The sequence below is a fragment of the Carica papaya genome, chromosome 9 (genome assembly GCF_054855325.1).
Source record: "Carica papaya isolate Zhongbai chromosome 9, ASM5485532v1, whole genome shotgun sequence".
Classification (NCBI taxonomy): Eukaryota; Viridiplantae; Streptophyta; class Magnoliopsida; order Brassicales; family Caricaceae; genus Carica; species Carica papaya.
Window position 1 is genome coordinate 7294855 of NC_142317.1, and position 17344 is coordinate 7312198.

The following is a 17344-nucleotide window of genomic DNA, read 5'->3' on the forward strand; positions in this document are numbered from 1 at the left end:
GATTAAATGGGGACGGATATAAATAACCTTTTTCACACCAAACTCTAACCCTAGCCACCAGATCTCCCCCCCCCCCCCCCCCCCCCGCGTGAGAAAAAGACCCAATCGTCAGGAAGGAAGCCGCCGCACTGGACCTCTTTCTGACTGCCAAAAGAGGTTAAAATTTTTTCATTTTCTCGGAATTCAATTTTAAATACCCTCATAACCAAATCGGAGTCAAAAGACCGGTGAATTGGCCGAAAATCGCAGGCAAAGTCCAGCGGTGCTGCAGGAAAAATTTCAAAACCGTCTCCGATGAGGCCCTCCTCGATTTTCGTTCTGTGTAATTTTTTCACCATTTTAATCACCGTTTCCTTCTCTATAGGTTGATCGGAATAAAACACATAACTGCAAAGTGAGCCAGCGGAGCCATCGCACCGAAGAGCCTCGTCAATGGTGAGTTTCAATTTTTTAATTTTTTTTCGGCCAACCGATGCCTCTTAACGTATTTTTTCGTAAGGATTGATACAAAATTGGCCGAAAACAGTCAACCCAAGGCGAACCGCCGCCACCCATCACTGGAGCATGGCGGAGCCGCTGTGTCGGAATTCTGAAATTGGCCGAAAAGGAGTCCTGACACTGTTTTTGGATTTTTTAGAATATTTGTAAGTATTTATAACGCGTTTTAATCTCCAAAGAAAAATTCAGGGAATCCGGGAACCACCAGTAAGCGTAGTCAATAGCTTAGCTTTTCGAGTATTAAATTTAGTAAGAATCTCTCATCCTATTCTCTATTACGGAGTTGAAGTTCAATTAACAATATACAGTAAATTATGCAATCTAAAAAATATTCATAATTAATTACGGATTACTAATGGAGCCAGAACCAGAAATCATTCATTGCTAATTCTGTTGATTATTTTACGGTTTAAATGTATAATAGTATTTGATTGATCGATTTTATAATTTTGAATGGATGTAATATTTGTTTTGTATGGTTACGGTTGAATTGGGAAACTGGAGGTTAAAAGTAAATAGAAAATTGTATGATTAAGTGAATGGATAAAATAACAGCCTCACTGTATATTCTAGGAGATGGTGGACGGACCAGGTCCAATTAGGAACCCTACCGTGAACATTGTCTCATACCAGATAGGATATCGAGACTTGGTAATTTGGTGCTCATACCAGACGGGGTATGGGAACGGCCCGTTTCACCCTCATACCGGATGGGATATTAAGGTTTAGAAATTTGGTACTCATACCGGACGAGATATGGGGACGGCCCGTTAATTGAGAATGTTAAAGAAAAGGGGTTCACGCGTAGTGAGGACGTCCCTATCGACCCCAATGGATACCACCAAGCTATGAAAAATGACAGTTGTTGTTTTGATTAATTGAATATGAAATTATAATATGTGCATATTATTGATTGAATATGAAATCATGATAAGTGTTATACTATTATCTCTATAGGTTGTTTTTGTAAATCTCGCTACAGTAAGTGAACGGTAAATAATTTTATTATTGATAAATAAATTTGCTTAATTAAGTACTCCATCAATTGTTTTTTATTTTTCTACCAACCTTCATTTCTGTGTCGGTGAGTAGGTAATATTCTTACTAGTTTAGTGTAGCTCATTCCTTATTTAACCATTTCAGATCAAGAGGAAAAGGATCCGAAGCCCAATTCACAAGAGGGTTGCGAGTAAGATTCTAATTTTATTTTATTTTTTGTTTGTTTCCTTAATTTTTTGTATTTTTTTCAAAAGGGTAATTCTCGTAGCATTATTTGGTATTTTAAGTCGTTATGTAAGGAATGTAAACTCTAACTAATTATTTCGCTTCCGCATTTAATTTATAATTTATTTTTTTTTTAAATTCCGGAGTCGTTACATATAATAGTTTTTTGAATTTATGAGAAACTATATTAATATACATTTGTAACGCGAAATAATTGATTGCAAGATTCTTCCAAGTCCATTGTTAAGATGTCTTAAGTTGTCAGTTTGTTTGAGGTTTCTTTAGGTCGATCCCATTTGACTAACATCTATTAAGGAGGTATCTCGTGTTCCTAAAATCTCTTTTAGCCTGTCAATCATCTGAGATCCCTTAACTCTTGAATGATTTTGAATTTTTAAGTGTTTGAAGTTTTTATAAATCATTTATAAGGTATTTGAAATATCTTAAGATTAGTTTTCAATAATTATAATATTCTTATGAATCAGTCTCTAAAATATATTAAATTCCTTAAAATTAATTTTTGAAAATAATATACCTATATATTAATATGAATATGTTAGATTGGACCCAAATTTAAGAAATTTTTCAAGAAGACAATCAAGTCCAATACATTAGCTTGACTTATGGCTCATGCTTTGGCCCTTAGGTCTAAAAGACAAGGCTTAAGTTAACGTGGAGCACATTTTTATTATTTTAAAATTATTTTTTTTATAAATTAATTATTTTATTTATGAATATTATTTTGATAATCCAATCCAATCCAATGAACTACAAAAATTATCATTGAAAAGATAACATACAACATTTTTTTTAAAAAAAAATATATTAAAGATTTGAACAAAATTTGGAGAGAGAATTCAAAGAGCTGCGATTGGAGAATTTTGATTCATTAAACACTTTATCTAATTTCTATCAAGATTTTTAAACTTTTAAAAATTTTATATTATTTTCACAAAAATATATTGTGTGTCCTTTTAAAAAAATATTAATACTTCAACAATAATTTTTATTCCACAATTAACTTATAAAACTATTAAATCTAAAGTTTTATTAAAGAATATTTTCACGTTATAGAACATCCTCCCTCGGAGAATATAAGATTTTCATAAGTCTAATCTTTAACCATCATTCAAAAATAAATATTTTCTTGTAAAAGAATATTTTTGATATAAAAAATCTCTAATTTGATATCTTTTGCTGCACGAATTTTTTTAGAAAATGAAATTATAAACATGTAGGTTTAGAATCGGATCGAATACACTAAAAATACTCATCAATAAACCAACTATTGGTATAAATAACGTAAAGAAATATAAACTTAAACGTTTATTGACAAAAGCAAAACCCAAAGATAAATTTAATGTTTATGATAAACACAAGGATTAGATTGTGAATTTTTAAAATGAATGGATTTGAATGTAATTATGCGAAAATTAATGAACTCCCTTGTAATTTTATCATATTCAAAACTCAAGCTGTGATTGAAGTCAACGGGGATTGTCATCTATCTCCGGTCATGCTCGTTCATCAACCACGATCCACGCTAAGCTTGACCTATTAATTTAGTTGACTACATTTAACCAATATAAATAAATAATTAAGTTATACGTAAAATATAAATAATAATTATTAAATAAAAGTCAATCTCATATATATATATATATATATATATATGTGTGTGTGTATAATGTTTATCTTATTTGTAACGATATGCCAAATTTTCACGATCAAGATGGTTAATGGTGTAATCTTCCTTTTGAGTGGTGCAAAATCAAAGTGTATTAATTTTGTCTTCTTCTTTTTGTATGTTTGTAGTGATAAATATTACATATTGATTTTAAACGTGTTCCTACACTTACTTTTTCATTTGACCTTATTCCATCCTCATTCATATAATATATCTTCAATTATAATATTCTTTTTATAGAAATTAATATTTGACCTTGTCACATTTTAAATTTAACTTATTATTATCAAGTTAACTTTCGTTTCAACAAAACATAACATACCCGGATGAAAATTATATTCTATATCGATTTATTTTTCTTAGTGGAGGATTTATTTAATAATTTTTTAAAAAAAAATTAGTATTGATGCTGTAGTTTATCTATTTCTAATGATTTCGTAATATTAAAAAAATATAATTCCAACATTTAGGATTTAACACATTCAACACATAAATATTTGTTGTTCAACAATAATAATAATAATAAAAAAGGTTACAAAAGCTGTTTTTTTTTTTCACATAAAGGATTAATGAAAATAAAAGCTTATATTATATGTAATTTTCTTTTGCAGCCCATTTTATATATATATATGTACATCGAGACATCATAATTTGTGGTCTATTTTGTCAGACATTATGGGACTCTAACTTAAAGCCTGCAACACCACTTGAAAGCTTGACCATTAGGGTTTCAAATGAGGGTTATATTATATATATATACAATTTTTTTTTTTTTTCCCAGCAATGGCATCATCAGTTGGTAAGATAATATATTATTGAATGTCACTTAATGTTATATGCATACATTTTTATTATTTGTAAATTGAATTATCGTGTAGAAAATATAATCGATGTGAATAAAACCCAAAAGGAAATTACCCATGTAGACCAATCAATAAATTTATAAAAAAATCATATGCAATGAACCAAAAAAAGAAGATCAAGAAGAATTAAATCATATGTTAAATATTGGGTATGATTACGTGACCCCATATCATACAAATTTAAATTTGTTTACCATTATAATATCTTTCCTCTTCTAAATAATTTAAAAGCAATAAATAATTAAGTAATTAATGTATATGTACATAAAAAAGTGAATGTAAATGTATATAAAATCAAAGAAAAGAAACCAAAACAAGGGACAAAAGGAGTGGCTTCAAAATAGTAGAAAAGCTTTTTGAGCACTTTGTGAGATTCTTGACCTTTTTTAGTTCAAATTAAAAGGAAATCCCCCAAAAAAAAAGGGGGGCATGATATAATAATTATATGTGTATTTAATTTAATTCAAATAATAATAATCTTATAATTTGTCTTCATGAAAGTTTATTTTCTAGATTGGGTTTTATAATTAGATAATCAGATCATAAATTTTATCAATGTAGTAATTATGTAAGTCTTGCGTGACTCATTATGTATACATATATATATTCATCAAGGTCTAATAACTACATAATCCTAAAAAATTAAAAAAGAATTATAATCTTAGAAAATATGATTAAGAAGAAAAACACAAGCATCTACAGGAATATATTACAGTTTTCTTTCAAAAATTTAAAATAATTATAATATTATCTTTAAAATAAAAAAATATGAATCAGTTACAATTTTATGAAAATTTAATATCATTTAGTATAATAGGTAGTCAGATATATTACCGATTAGTGAATTACGTAGTGATCAATTTATAATATTTAATTTAATAAAATTAAAAACTATTAAATTTTAATAAGTTTATTATATTTTTAAAAATGAAAATATTTTATATTAATTAAATTTTTTTTTTCTTTTTTTTGGGTTGGAGAAAAAAAAGGGATAGTTTTATTGATTGGGTTTCTTCCGAGTGAATTGGGCCCTCTCTGTAGCTCATATGTGCCCAAAAGTAAAAACAATTTACATTGATGTGGCCCAGTTTTACTTTTGCTTTTTGCCCCTTCTGTTTGTGTGTGTATTATATTTATAAATTCCATCCTTAATAAATTCAAAAAAAAAAAAAAAAAACACCTCTAACTTCAAAAATTTAAATAAATTAAATTAAATTATCAGCTTTTAAATTTGCTTATCTTATAGAGAGGTGTGGCCGAATAATTTCTAAATCCTTTTTATTCTCTTTTAAATATATATATATATAATGTTGTTATTGTTAAATGTGATCATTGAATGTGCAGCAATGATGACTAATTAAGGAATTATAAATATAATTATAACAATCTCCAATCAGATTAAAAAAGAATCTTCTGGACTTGAATAAAAAGCTTTTAAGATTTCTATTAAGAGAAAATGGGTTACAAGTCTAAATCATACTAAATTAATTACATTACCAAAACCTCTAATTAAATAATTATTTTTATTTATTTATATATATATATATATATATATATAAAAGCAGTCTGATTTGATTACTTTACCCAAAAAAAAAATATATATATATATATCAAAAAGGCTCTTTATGGCTTGATAAGTGGGGGCCCACAACCCTAGGGCAGATCTAAGAAAGCGAAGCACAGTAACAGAGACAACCGAGGGTAATCTCGTCCTTTTTCAAAACTCAGTGGTGTTTCTGTAATTATCTGTAAAAGCCATGTCTAGTTTAGTCAAAGTCAAAGTCCGCACAACCCGACATAGGGATTGATGAGGGAGGAATTTACGGCGCAACCAGCAATACGTATATGTTTAGAGAATCCGCAGGGAAGGAACCTGACCCCACTCGATCTATCCGCTCCCCTCCCGAATTTTATGGATTTTACATCCAAGTCCTTCAACTATTCCCTATTCACATTTTGCCCCCTCTTATTTGACTAAAATAAAAATTTAATGTATTTTGTTTTAAATTTTTATTAATTATCTATATATTGATATAAATAATGGGTTGGTCGAAGGGTATATTGGTAATTTCGCAGGCAATAGAACCGACAAAAGGACAGACCAAAATACATATGGGTTTCTATTTTGGACGTAGAAATGATATAGCAGCAGGGTACTTGTATACCTTTGTCTTAACATTCGTGGCAATTTAATTAAAATAACTTGTTTTGTTTTTCTCCTCTTATAATTAATTAAAATGGAATTAATTAATGCATAATCTAAATTAAAAATCGTTTAATTTTAAATATGGTTAAGGGGATTTGACTTGTATATTACTCTTTGCAATGGTTTGAAAAATATAATTAAATAACCCAAAATTGGTAGCCATGTAGTTGTAACCAACATTAATTATTTCGAAATAGACACTTGACCTACGAATGTACATCTCTTTCAAATCATTAAAACTCACAAAATCTATATACGTGTGTGTGTGTGTGTCTATATATATATGTACACACACACACTCTATTTCTCTATTTATATTACTTTTTAACTTAATTTTAATTCATATATATCATAAAAGAATTAATTATATAATTTATTACATCTTGACTTTATCATTATATTACACTAAAATTCTATATGTAAATATTTAAATTTTAGATGATTTTAAATTCTTACAATTAAATAATTCAAGATATTGATTGCAATGACTTGAACCCAATAAGTTTTTAAAAATAAATTTGAATAATCACCACCAAGAACTTCAAATTAGAGAAATAATGGCCCGGATACAACAATTTATGCAAACATAACAAAATTAAAACTATGTTTGAAATATTAATCTTTTTGTTTAACTTAATATAATTAAATAACCCAATATTTAGATTTGTCAATTTACTCGGCCGTTCCTATACCATGTTCGGTAATGGGCGCCAAACACACTATCATCTCGATACCCCGTTCGGTATGAGAGTGAATCATATCTCCCAACCCTTCCGGTATGGGACTCCTCAGCCCCATCCGATTTAGGTATTGTCCACGATAGAGTTTTTTCTATGTACCAAATCCATCCACCATTTCTCAAGGTACCTAAAAGGCCTTTTATATATAGATCCCCATAAACAAGCAATCACAAATTGCCTATTAACATCTCATTTTATATTCACAAATCAATCAAATGATATTTAAACAAATAATAAATTTTTATACCTTAACAATTAAAAAATATAATTAGGGCCTTTATTTCAAATCAATCAATCAGAAGAATCACAATCAGGCAATCAAAAACAAAAAAATAATTAAATGTAATAATTTAAATCATATGGCAGAACAATAAGTAATTGAGACAGTATAGGAATATAAATAGACACATAGACGAGTTTAAGGCAATCTTATATTAACCAGTTTTCTGGTTCCACTAATAACTTGTAATTATTGTTACGATTTTTTTTAATTTTTATAAAACATAAGATTATCGATTTATTAAATCTCCCTTCACCGTAACAAAAAATAGGGTGAGAGATCCTTATTTGGATTGGTATTTCAATGCGCTGTCCTACCCACTATGCCTCTTGACGGGCCTTGAATTTTCTAAATTTTTCATACGAAAATCAAAATACTCATTACGTACTAAAAAATATCTAAAAAAACCAAAATCGGTACTGAAAACTCTTTCTGAAAAATTTTAGGGTTTTGGCACGGTGGCACGGTAGGGTCGTCGTGCTCTGGCGCTGACTCTGTCGCCCACGATGGTGGTTTACCTTGGTCTGGTCAGTTTTGGCTGATTTTAGTCAGTTTTAGCCGATTTTACACATGTTCTTGCAAAAAACATGTTAGGAAGTCTCAGTTGGGTAGAAAAATAAAAAAAAACTGAACCTACCGGCTAAAGGGGGGGAGGGGCTCCGAGTGCGGCAGCTCCTCCAGTTCTCCTTCGCAACTGGGGTTTCTTCTTCGGCTAACCTACACGAAAAAGAACGGTGAACACAATAGTTAAAGAATCATATGAAATAAAAAACCAGAAGGGGGTCATCAGAGAGGGCTTAGGGTTTTAGTCGCGGCAACTCTGCTAGACTTTGCTTGCGATTTACGACTCACCTACCGTCCCTTTTACTCTGATATGGCCACATGGAGGCTCGAAATTGATTTCAAAGGGGAAGAGAAAATTTTTACCTTTTTTGGTGGTTAGTGGTGGCTTCGGTGCGGCGGCGATCGGTGATCGGTCTCTTTCTCCAGCGTTTGGTTCTTCTTCTTCGTCGAGGGCAAGTGCGGTTAGGGTTAGGGTTCCCTGAAATGTAATGTTTAAATAACCATCTCGTGTTGATCTAGGCTATCTGTTCGGGGATACGCAGCTTTCTCTCGTCTGTTGGATTTGTCTTATTCGAAAAATGAATTTGGGCTGCATGATCGAATTGAATCTGATAGTTCGATCGCGCCTAAAGAGAGAACACATCTGTGCCATTCACGCATGCGGAATGAGATCTGGACCGTCGGATCATCGGGCAAATGAATCACTCGTGTGGCTTCCCGCGTGGTGTTGATGTCAACGAAATTGTCACACGGTGTGCTCTAGTTCGCTGGTGCTGCTGACTGGGTCGTCTCACATGGCCAAACTTTTTCTTTTTGTGTTTTAATCCTCTGTTTTCAAATTTTCTTTCAAAAATACCCCCCAAATTCAAAATTTCACCCATTTTTTCAAAAATTATTTTTAATTTCATTCTTAATTAATTTTTTAAAAAAATTTTAACAAAATTAAATTAATTATTTTTTTAACTTTTTTATAAATAAAAAAAAATCTCGGGCCGATTTTCAAGCTCAGGTATTTCAACTCTCTCCCTCTTAAAAAAAATTTAGTCCATCAAATTTGTCACCCTCTCACTTAGTTAAACAATTGAGGGTAATACCTTGAAGTCTAATTCTAACTCTCAAGTGGCCTCTTCCTATGTGTGATTCTGCCATTGGACTTTAACGAAAAAAATCTCTCTATTGCAAAGCACTCTGTTCTTCCAGTCCACAACGTTTACTAGTACCTTCTCATAGAATAGATCCTCCTGGAGTGAAAAGGGTTCGTGGGACAAGATGAGTGAGGGGTGCAGCTTATACTTATGTAGCATGGACACATAAAACACATTATGAAATCTATATAGCCCTGAAGGTAGTGCTAGTTTGTAGGCAGACGTATCAATCTTATTTAAAATTTCAAATGGCCTAATAAATTGGGGATTTAATTTTCTCCTCTTACCAAACCTACTTATTTTCTTGAAATGGGTGACCTTAAGAAACATTTAATTGCATTTTTTAAATTCCAAATTCTCATATGAGTGTCCATATAACTCTTCTGTCTACTCTAAGCTGTTTAGAAGTTCTTCCTTATTTTAACTATCTTGGTTGTAGTCTTCTCTACAGGATCCAGACCAAACAATTTTCTATCGCTCACTTCTTCCCAACAGATCGATGACCTACAGGGTCAGCCATATAATACTTCATACGGGGTCATGCCGATGCTTGCTTAATAGTTGTTATTATAGATGAACTCTATTAAAGGTAGGTGATCATCTCAATGGCCCTCGAAGTCTATAACACAAGCTCGGAGCATATCCTCCAGTGTGCGAATCGTCTTCTCTTATTATCCATCAGTTTGAGAGTGGAATGCGGTGTCAAGGGACAGTTCCATTCCCATGAGTTGTTGAAAACTAGACCAAAATTGAGAAGTAAACCTGAAGTCTCTGTCGGATACCACTGTCATCAGGACTTCATGTAACCAGACAATTTTTTGGATATAGATTATTACTAGTTTGTCCAAAGATGTCAGTCATCTTGATAGCCAATAAGTGAGAGGACTTTGTGAGCTGGTCAACAATTACTCAGATAGCATCATATCCTAAACGTGCCTTAGGCAGGTCTGTTATGAAGTCCATGGTGATATGTTCTCATTTTCACTCTAGGATCGGTAATGACTGAAGTAATCCGTCTGGACGTTGATACTCTACCTTAACCTGTTGACATAATAGGCACTTGGAGATAAAGTCAGCTATCTTTCTTTTCATTCTGCTCACCAAAATTGGAGTCGAATGCTTTGATACATTTTAATACTTCCGGGATGTATGACGAATTTTAAGATATGAGTCTCTGTCATGATATCATTTTTTAGTTTACTGTCATCTGAAACACACGCCCTATTCTGGAATCTGAGCAACCCGTCGGTAAAGAGCCTAACTTATGGATTTATCCCATGTTCTGCATCCTTCTTGAGAGTTGTTAAGGTGGAATTGGTCAATTGGACTTCTTTTATTCTCTAAATCACTTTAGGTTGGACTGTCAGATGGGCCAAACATGTAACCCTTTTCAAGTTTTGAAGTCGTATTTGCTATGCAGCCCCTATTACCCTACATTCAAAAATTATTAGGTGAGCCAACATACCTGTACTTTTTCTACTGAGCGCGTCAGCTACCACATTGCCCTTTTTCAGGTGATACAAAATATTACAATCGTATTCCTTGATGAGCTTTATCCAACACCTCTGACGCATGTTGAGATCATTTTGAGTCAATATATGCTTCAAGCTCTTATGGTCTGTGTAAATCCCAAAAGTCTCCTCATACAAGTAGTGGCGTTAGGTTTTCAAGACGTGGATAATGTCAGCCGTGAGTGGGGCAATTCCTTTTATTACTTTTTAACTGTCTGGACCCAGAGGCTATGACATTCTCATGCTGCATTAGAACACAATCTAATCCCAAATAGGAGGCATCACTATATACTGTGTATCCACTCGTCCCATTTGATAGGGTCAAAATGAGTGTGGTGGTCAACTACTTCTTGAGTTCTGTAAACCTCATTTAGCAATCCTCATTCTATTCGAACTTAACGTTCTTCATTGTGAATAGGGTCAAAAGAGCGGCTAGTTAGAAAATCCTTTCACAAATTTGCAGTAATAACCCACAATTCCCAGAAAGCTATGAATCTCCTTAACCGAAATCAATTTCTCCCAACCAAGTACTGCCTCAATTTTTTTGGGATTCACTAACACTAAATCATTTGATATGATGTGCCCTAGGAATGTAGTCTACTCGATCCAGAACTCACACTTGCTCAATTTTGGATATAATTTCTTTTTTCTAAGAACCTGTAAAACCTGAGTCAGGTGGGTGTGTTTCTCTCTGCTCTTTGAATATATCAGGATATCATCGATAAATATAATGACAAATGAATCTAAGAATTGTCTAAAAAGCATGCTCATCAAGTCCATAAATATAGTCAGCGCATTGGTTAGCTCAAAAGGTATGACTAGGAACTCATAATATCCGTATCGGGCTTTAAAAGCTGTATTGGGAATGTTCTTTGCTCTGATCTTTACTTGATGGTAACCTGAATGTAAGTTTATCTGGGAGAAAACTTGTGCACCATGTAACTGGTCAAAAAGGTTATCAATTCTAGGGAGTGGGTACTTATTCTTGATTGTAACTTTTTTCAATCCCCCTGTAGTCAACACATAATCTCAGGGTCTCATCCCCTTTCTTTGCAAACATGACTCTAGCACCACAAGGAGATACACTGTGTCAGATGAACTCACTATCCTGTAATTCTTTCATCTATTTTCTCAGCTCTTCCAGCTCTACACGACTCATGCGATAAGAGGCAGCTAAGATAGGCTGGGTATCAGGCTGAAGGTCTATGGTGAACTCAACTTTTCTGTTCATTAGCAATCTGAGTAGTTCATCAGGGAACACATCCAGAAATTCTCGGACCACGCGAATTTCTTGAATGCAAACTTCTTTTTTAGGTTCGCCTATTGTAGAAAAGACAAACGAGTTAAAGCTTCACATAAACGAGGCAATTTTCATGAGGAAATAATACTTAAAACTTTTATTAATTTGTAAATGACTCTTCATTAGAAGGGTTGAATACAAGTTTCTTATGAAAATAATTTACGGTGGCTTAATATGCTGCTAACCAGTTCATTCCTAGGATTACATCAAAATTTTCTGTGTCTATCTCTATTAGGTCTATACTTAGTTTTCTATCTGCTATGTTTACGATATAAACTTTGTATATAGCCTCCCCTAGTAGTGTCCTACTCTCAGAAGTAGACGCAAATAGTACAGAATCAAGTTTTTAAGGTAAAATAGTCAAGTTTTTTTATAAAAGTTTGTGAGACAAATGCAGATAGTGTACGTACTATGTATCACACCCGAGTTGGCTTTAGCATCTTACTGAGTGAGATTATAAGCTTTGTCGTGAATAAAAGGTCTGGTCTGATTTTGATTTCGTGGGTACTCTCTCGCGTAGTGTTGTGCACTCCTAAATATGCGACATGTATTGTTGAGATGATAGTAGGGTCGATCCCCATGATCCTCGCCATAATGCTGACAAGCCCTACTACGTCCTGTTGCCAAAACCTGGGGAGGGGTCTGAGTCACCAGCCTAGGCCTCTTGTTTTGTTGAACCGGTCAGTGGGTGCTGGCCTACAGTGTGGAACCGGGGGTCTGGAATTTTCTATTGCTGGAGGGAAGATACGGAAGTTTTACTCTACTAGTTGTACCTTGCCCAGAACAACTGAGTAGGTACTGAGCTCAAATACGTATAGCTGCTGTTTGATCTCAAGACGGAGGCCCAACTCGAACTTTCTTACCTTCATGCCTTCATCCATCATACTCTTAAGAAAATACTAGCTCGACTTTAAGAACCTCCAAGCATACTCTAACACTATCATATTACCCTGTATCAGGTGTGTAAACTCCATCTCCTTTAGATGTCGAAGGTGTTTTAGGAGGTCATTCCTAGGATTACATCAAAATTTTCTGTGTCTATCTCTATTAGGTCTATACTTAGTTTTCTATCTGCTATGTTTACGATATAAACTTTATATATAGCCTCCCCTAGTAGTGTCATACTCTCAGAAGTAGACGCAAATAGTACAAAATCAAGTTTTTAAGGTAAAATAGTCAAATTTTTTTACAAAAGTATGTGAGACAAATACAGATAGTGTACGTACTATGTATCACATCCGAGTTGGCTTCAGCATCTTACTGAGTGAGATTATAAGCTCTGTCGTGAATAAGAGGTCTGGTCTGATTTTGATTTCGTGGGTACTCTCTCGCGTAGTGTTGCGCACTCCCAAATATGCGGCATGTATTGTTGAGATGATAGTAGGGTCGATCCCCATGATCCTCGCCATAATGCTGACAAGTCCTACTACGTCCTGTTGCCAAAACCTGGGGAGGGGTTTGAGTCACCAGCCTAGGCCTCTTGTTTTGTTGAACCAGTCAGTAGGTGCTGGCCTACAGTGTGGAACCGAGGGTCTGGAATTTTCTATTGCTGGAGGGAAGATACGGAAGTTTTACTCTACTAGTTGTACCTTGCCCAGAACAACTGAGTAGGTACTGAGCTCAAATACGTATAGCTGCTGTTTGATCTCAAGACGGAGGCCCCACTCGAACTTTTTTACCTTCATGCTTTCATCCATCATACTCTTAAGAAAATACTAGCCTAACTTTAAGAACCTCCAAGCATACTCTAACACTATCATATTACCCTATATCAAGTGTGTAAACTCCATCTCCTTTAGATGTCGAAGGTGTTTTAGGAGGTCATTTGCATTGAAGGGCAACAGGAACTGTTCCCAAATAACTGGAACGGGCAGGGTGGCCTGCTTGAGCTGCCACCAGTGACATGCCTCTCTCACGAGCATGTAGGTGGCAAGTACCACCTTTTGTTCAGAAACCACCCCAAGAGTCACAAAATTCTTCTTTGTCTCAGCTAACCAATACTCAACCTTTTCGAAAGATGATCTCCTTACAAAGGTAGATGAGTTTAGTTTTTAATACCTTCCAATTTAGTTTGGGTCTATTGTGGGTGGAATCGAATCCCGTGAGAGAGGGAATGGATTATGTTAGGGAGGGACCAGATAGCCTTATGACAACAGTTGGTTGCATGGTGGAGGCACCAGATTGTACTGTGGCGATGTTAGATGATATGGTGGAGGAACAGAATTGTACCAAGGTCGCTTTGAATATTTCCACTGTAAGGCTGGCTCAAATTGTAATAGCAGGAGAGGGTTAGGCAACTCCCTCTTTTTTCCGGGCCTGCTGGGTAGAGATGAGCCTCTTTAGCATCTTAAATAGTCGATCAACATCCTCTTGAAGCGACTCATCCCGAGCTGCTAGGTTTAATGGGGGTCTTCATCTCCTCATATCCTTGTACCTGCATTTCACAAGGAAGAGTTGAGCAACATTTTGTATTTGGTGTTTTTAAGTCTTTGTGTGAGAAATGATTTCGAGTAACGCGGCTCTAATACTAACTGTAATGACCTAGAACTTAAAAGAAATGAATTTGTATTTTTAAATACAGAAGCAGGCAATAATATCAAAGTTTATATTTCTTACACAGTAAATTAGAATGTCCAATATGGGTACGAGAATGTCTCTACTACAATGGCTCGTAAAAAGAAGTAAATAAATAATTTAAAACAAATAGATAAATATCTTAGAGGTTAACCTCCACTAGCTCTTGAAATGGTCCAGAAAGTAAACTACTCACAACCTTATTGCTAACCGAGATCTAAATCTTAGTAATTTTGGTTAATAAAAGAGTGAGTTACACTACTCCAGTAAGAATATCATGCTAATCACTTATACAGAAAATAAATATTGGTTAAAATTACAAAACAACTAATGAAGCTCTTAATATAAGTAAATTCATTTAATGTCAAAACATTATTTTCATACTTACCGTTACTAGTTTTCCAAAACCAACCTATAAGATAAACACCCATATAATATTTACAATTTTATATACAAGTGAGTAAAGTTGGTCATTCTCTCTTTTTACTTGCTGACTGGGACTCCTGGGGATCCATAAAGATATCCCCCTACTCGTGAACCCAATTTTTAGATTTTTCAATTTACTCGACTATCCCCATACTTCATCCGGTAATGGGGGCCAAACACACCATCACCTTGATACCCCGTTCAGTATGAGGGTGAACCATATTTCTCAATCCTTCCGGTATGGGACCCCTCAACTTCGTCCGGCTGAGGTATTGTCTATAGTAGGATTTTTCTTATGTATCGGGCCCGTCCATCCTTTCCTATGGTACCTAGTAAGCCTTTCATATATATATCCCCATCAGCAAGCAATCACTAATCGTCTACTAACATCTCATTTTATATTCACAGATCAATCAAACGACATTTAAGTAAATAGTATATTTTTATACTTTAACAATTAAGAAACATAGTTAGGGCATTTATTTCAAATCAGTCAATCAGAAGAATCATAATCAGGTAATCAATAATGAAAAAGTAATTAAATGTAATAATTTAAATCATACAGCAGAACAATAAGCAATTTAGGCATTATAGAAAAATAAATAGACACATAGATGAGCTTAGGTCAATCATACACTGACTAGTTTTTCAGCTCCACTAGTGACCTATAATTATTGTTAAAGTTTTTTTAATTTTTATAAAATACAAGATTACCGATTTATTAAAGCTCCATTTACCGTAACAAGGAATAGGATGATGGATCTTTATTTGGATCGGTATTTCAATGCGCTGTGCTACCCACTACGCCCCCTGACGAGCTCCGGGTTTCCTGAATTTTTGCTGCATAAATCAAAATACTCGTTACGTACCCAAAAATACTTAAAAAATCTAAAATCGGTGTTGAAAACCCTTTTCGGCAAATTTTAGAGTTCCAGCACGGCAGCGCCGCCGTGCTCTAGCGTCGGCTCCATCGCCCACGGCTGCATCACCGTGCTCTGGTGTCGGCTCCATCGCCCACAGCGGCAGTTCACCTCGGTCTGGTAAGTTTTGGTCAGTTTTACACGTATCCCTGTAAAAAACACGTTAAGAAGCCTCGGTTGGCCAGAAAAATAAAAAAACCGAACCTATCGATGGGGGAGGGAGGGTCTCCGAGTGCGGTGGCTCTGCCAGTTCTCCTTCGCGACTGGGGTTTCTTCTTCAACTAACCTGCGCAGAAAGGGATGGTGAACACAATGGTTAAAGAATCGTGTGAAACAGAAAATCGAAAGGGGGTCATCAGAGAGAGTTTAAGATTTTGGCCGCGGCAGCTCCGCAGGGCTTTGCTCATAGTTTTCGGCTCACCCGTTGTCCATTTTGCTCTGATATGGCCACAGAGAGGCTCGGAATTGAATTTCGAGCGGGGAGGGGAGACTTTTACCTTTTTTGACGGCCGATGGTGGCTCTGGTGCGGCGGCAGTTGGTTGTTGGTCTCCCTATTCAGTGTCTAGTTCTTCTTCTCCGGTGATGGTAGGTGCGGATAGGGTTAGGGTTTCCTAGAACGCGATGTTTAAATACCCATCTTGTGTTGATCTAGAACGTCCGTTCGGGATACGTGATCCTCTCTCGTCTGTTGGATCTATCTTATTCAAAGAATGAATCTAGGCCGCACGATCGAATTAAATTTGACCATTTGATCGCGCCTAAATAGGAAACGCATCTGTGCCGTTCACACGCTCGGGATGAGATCTAGATCGTCGGATAGTCGGACATGCAGATCGCTTACGTGGCTTCTCATACAGTATCGATGTCAGGGAGGTTGCTACGCGGCGTGCTCTGGTTCGCTAAGGTTGCTAACCCGGCTGTCCCACGTGGCCAAACTTTTTATTTTTTGCATTTTAACCTATTATTTTCAAATCTTCTTTCAAAAAATCTCTCGAATTTAAATTTTCACTCATTTTCTCCAAAATTATTTTTAATTTCGTCCTTAATTTATTTTTTAAAAAAATTCAACAAAACTAAATTAAAACAAATTAAATTCATTATTTTTATAATTTTTTATAAATAAAAAAATAATCCCGGGCAGATTTTCTGGCCCGAGTATTATACATTCCATTGTTGACTCGAGAATAGAAAGCAAGAATTAAAAACTTGGATTGAGTTGGACTTGGATTAAGCACGAATTGAATTATAAATAAGAAAATTTAGTTATTATGATATATTTTTGTACTTAAAGATGTAATAAACTTATTTACACATAAATTAGTTTGGACGATGCAATACCATCAATACATTAGTAAGTTATGTTAAAATTAAACATTATAAGGTGCCAAACTGTAAGTTTTTAATG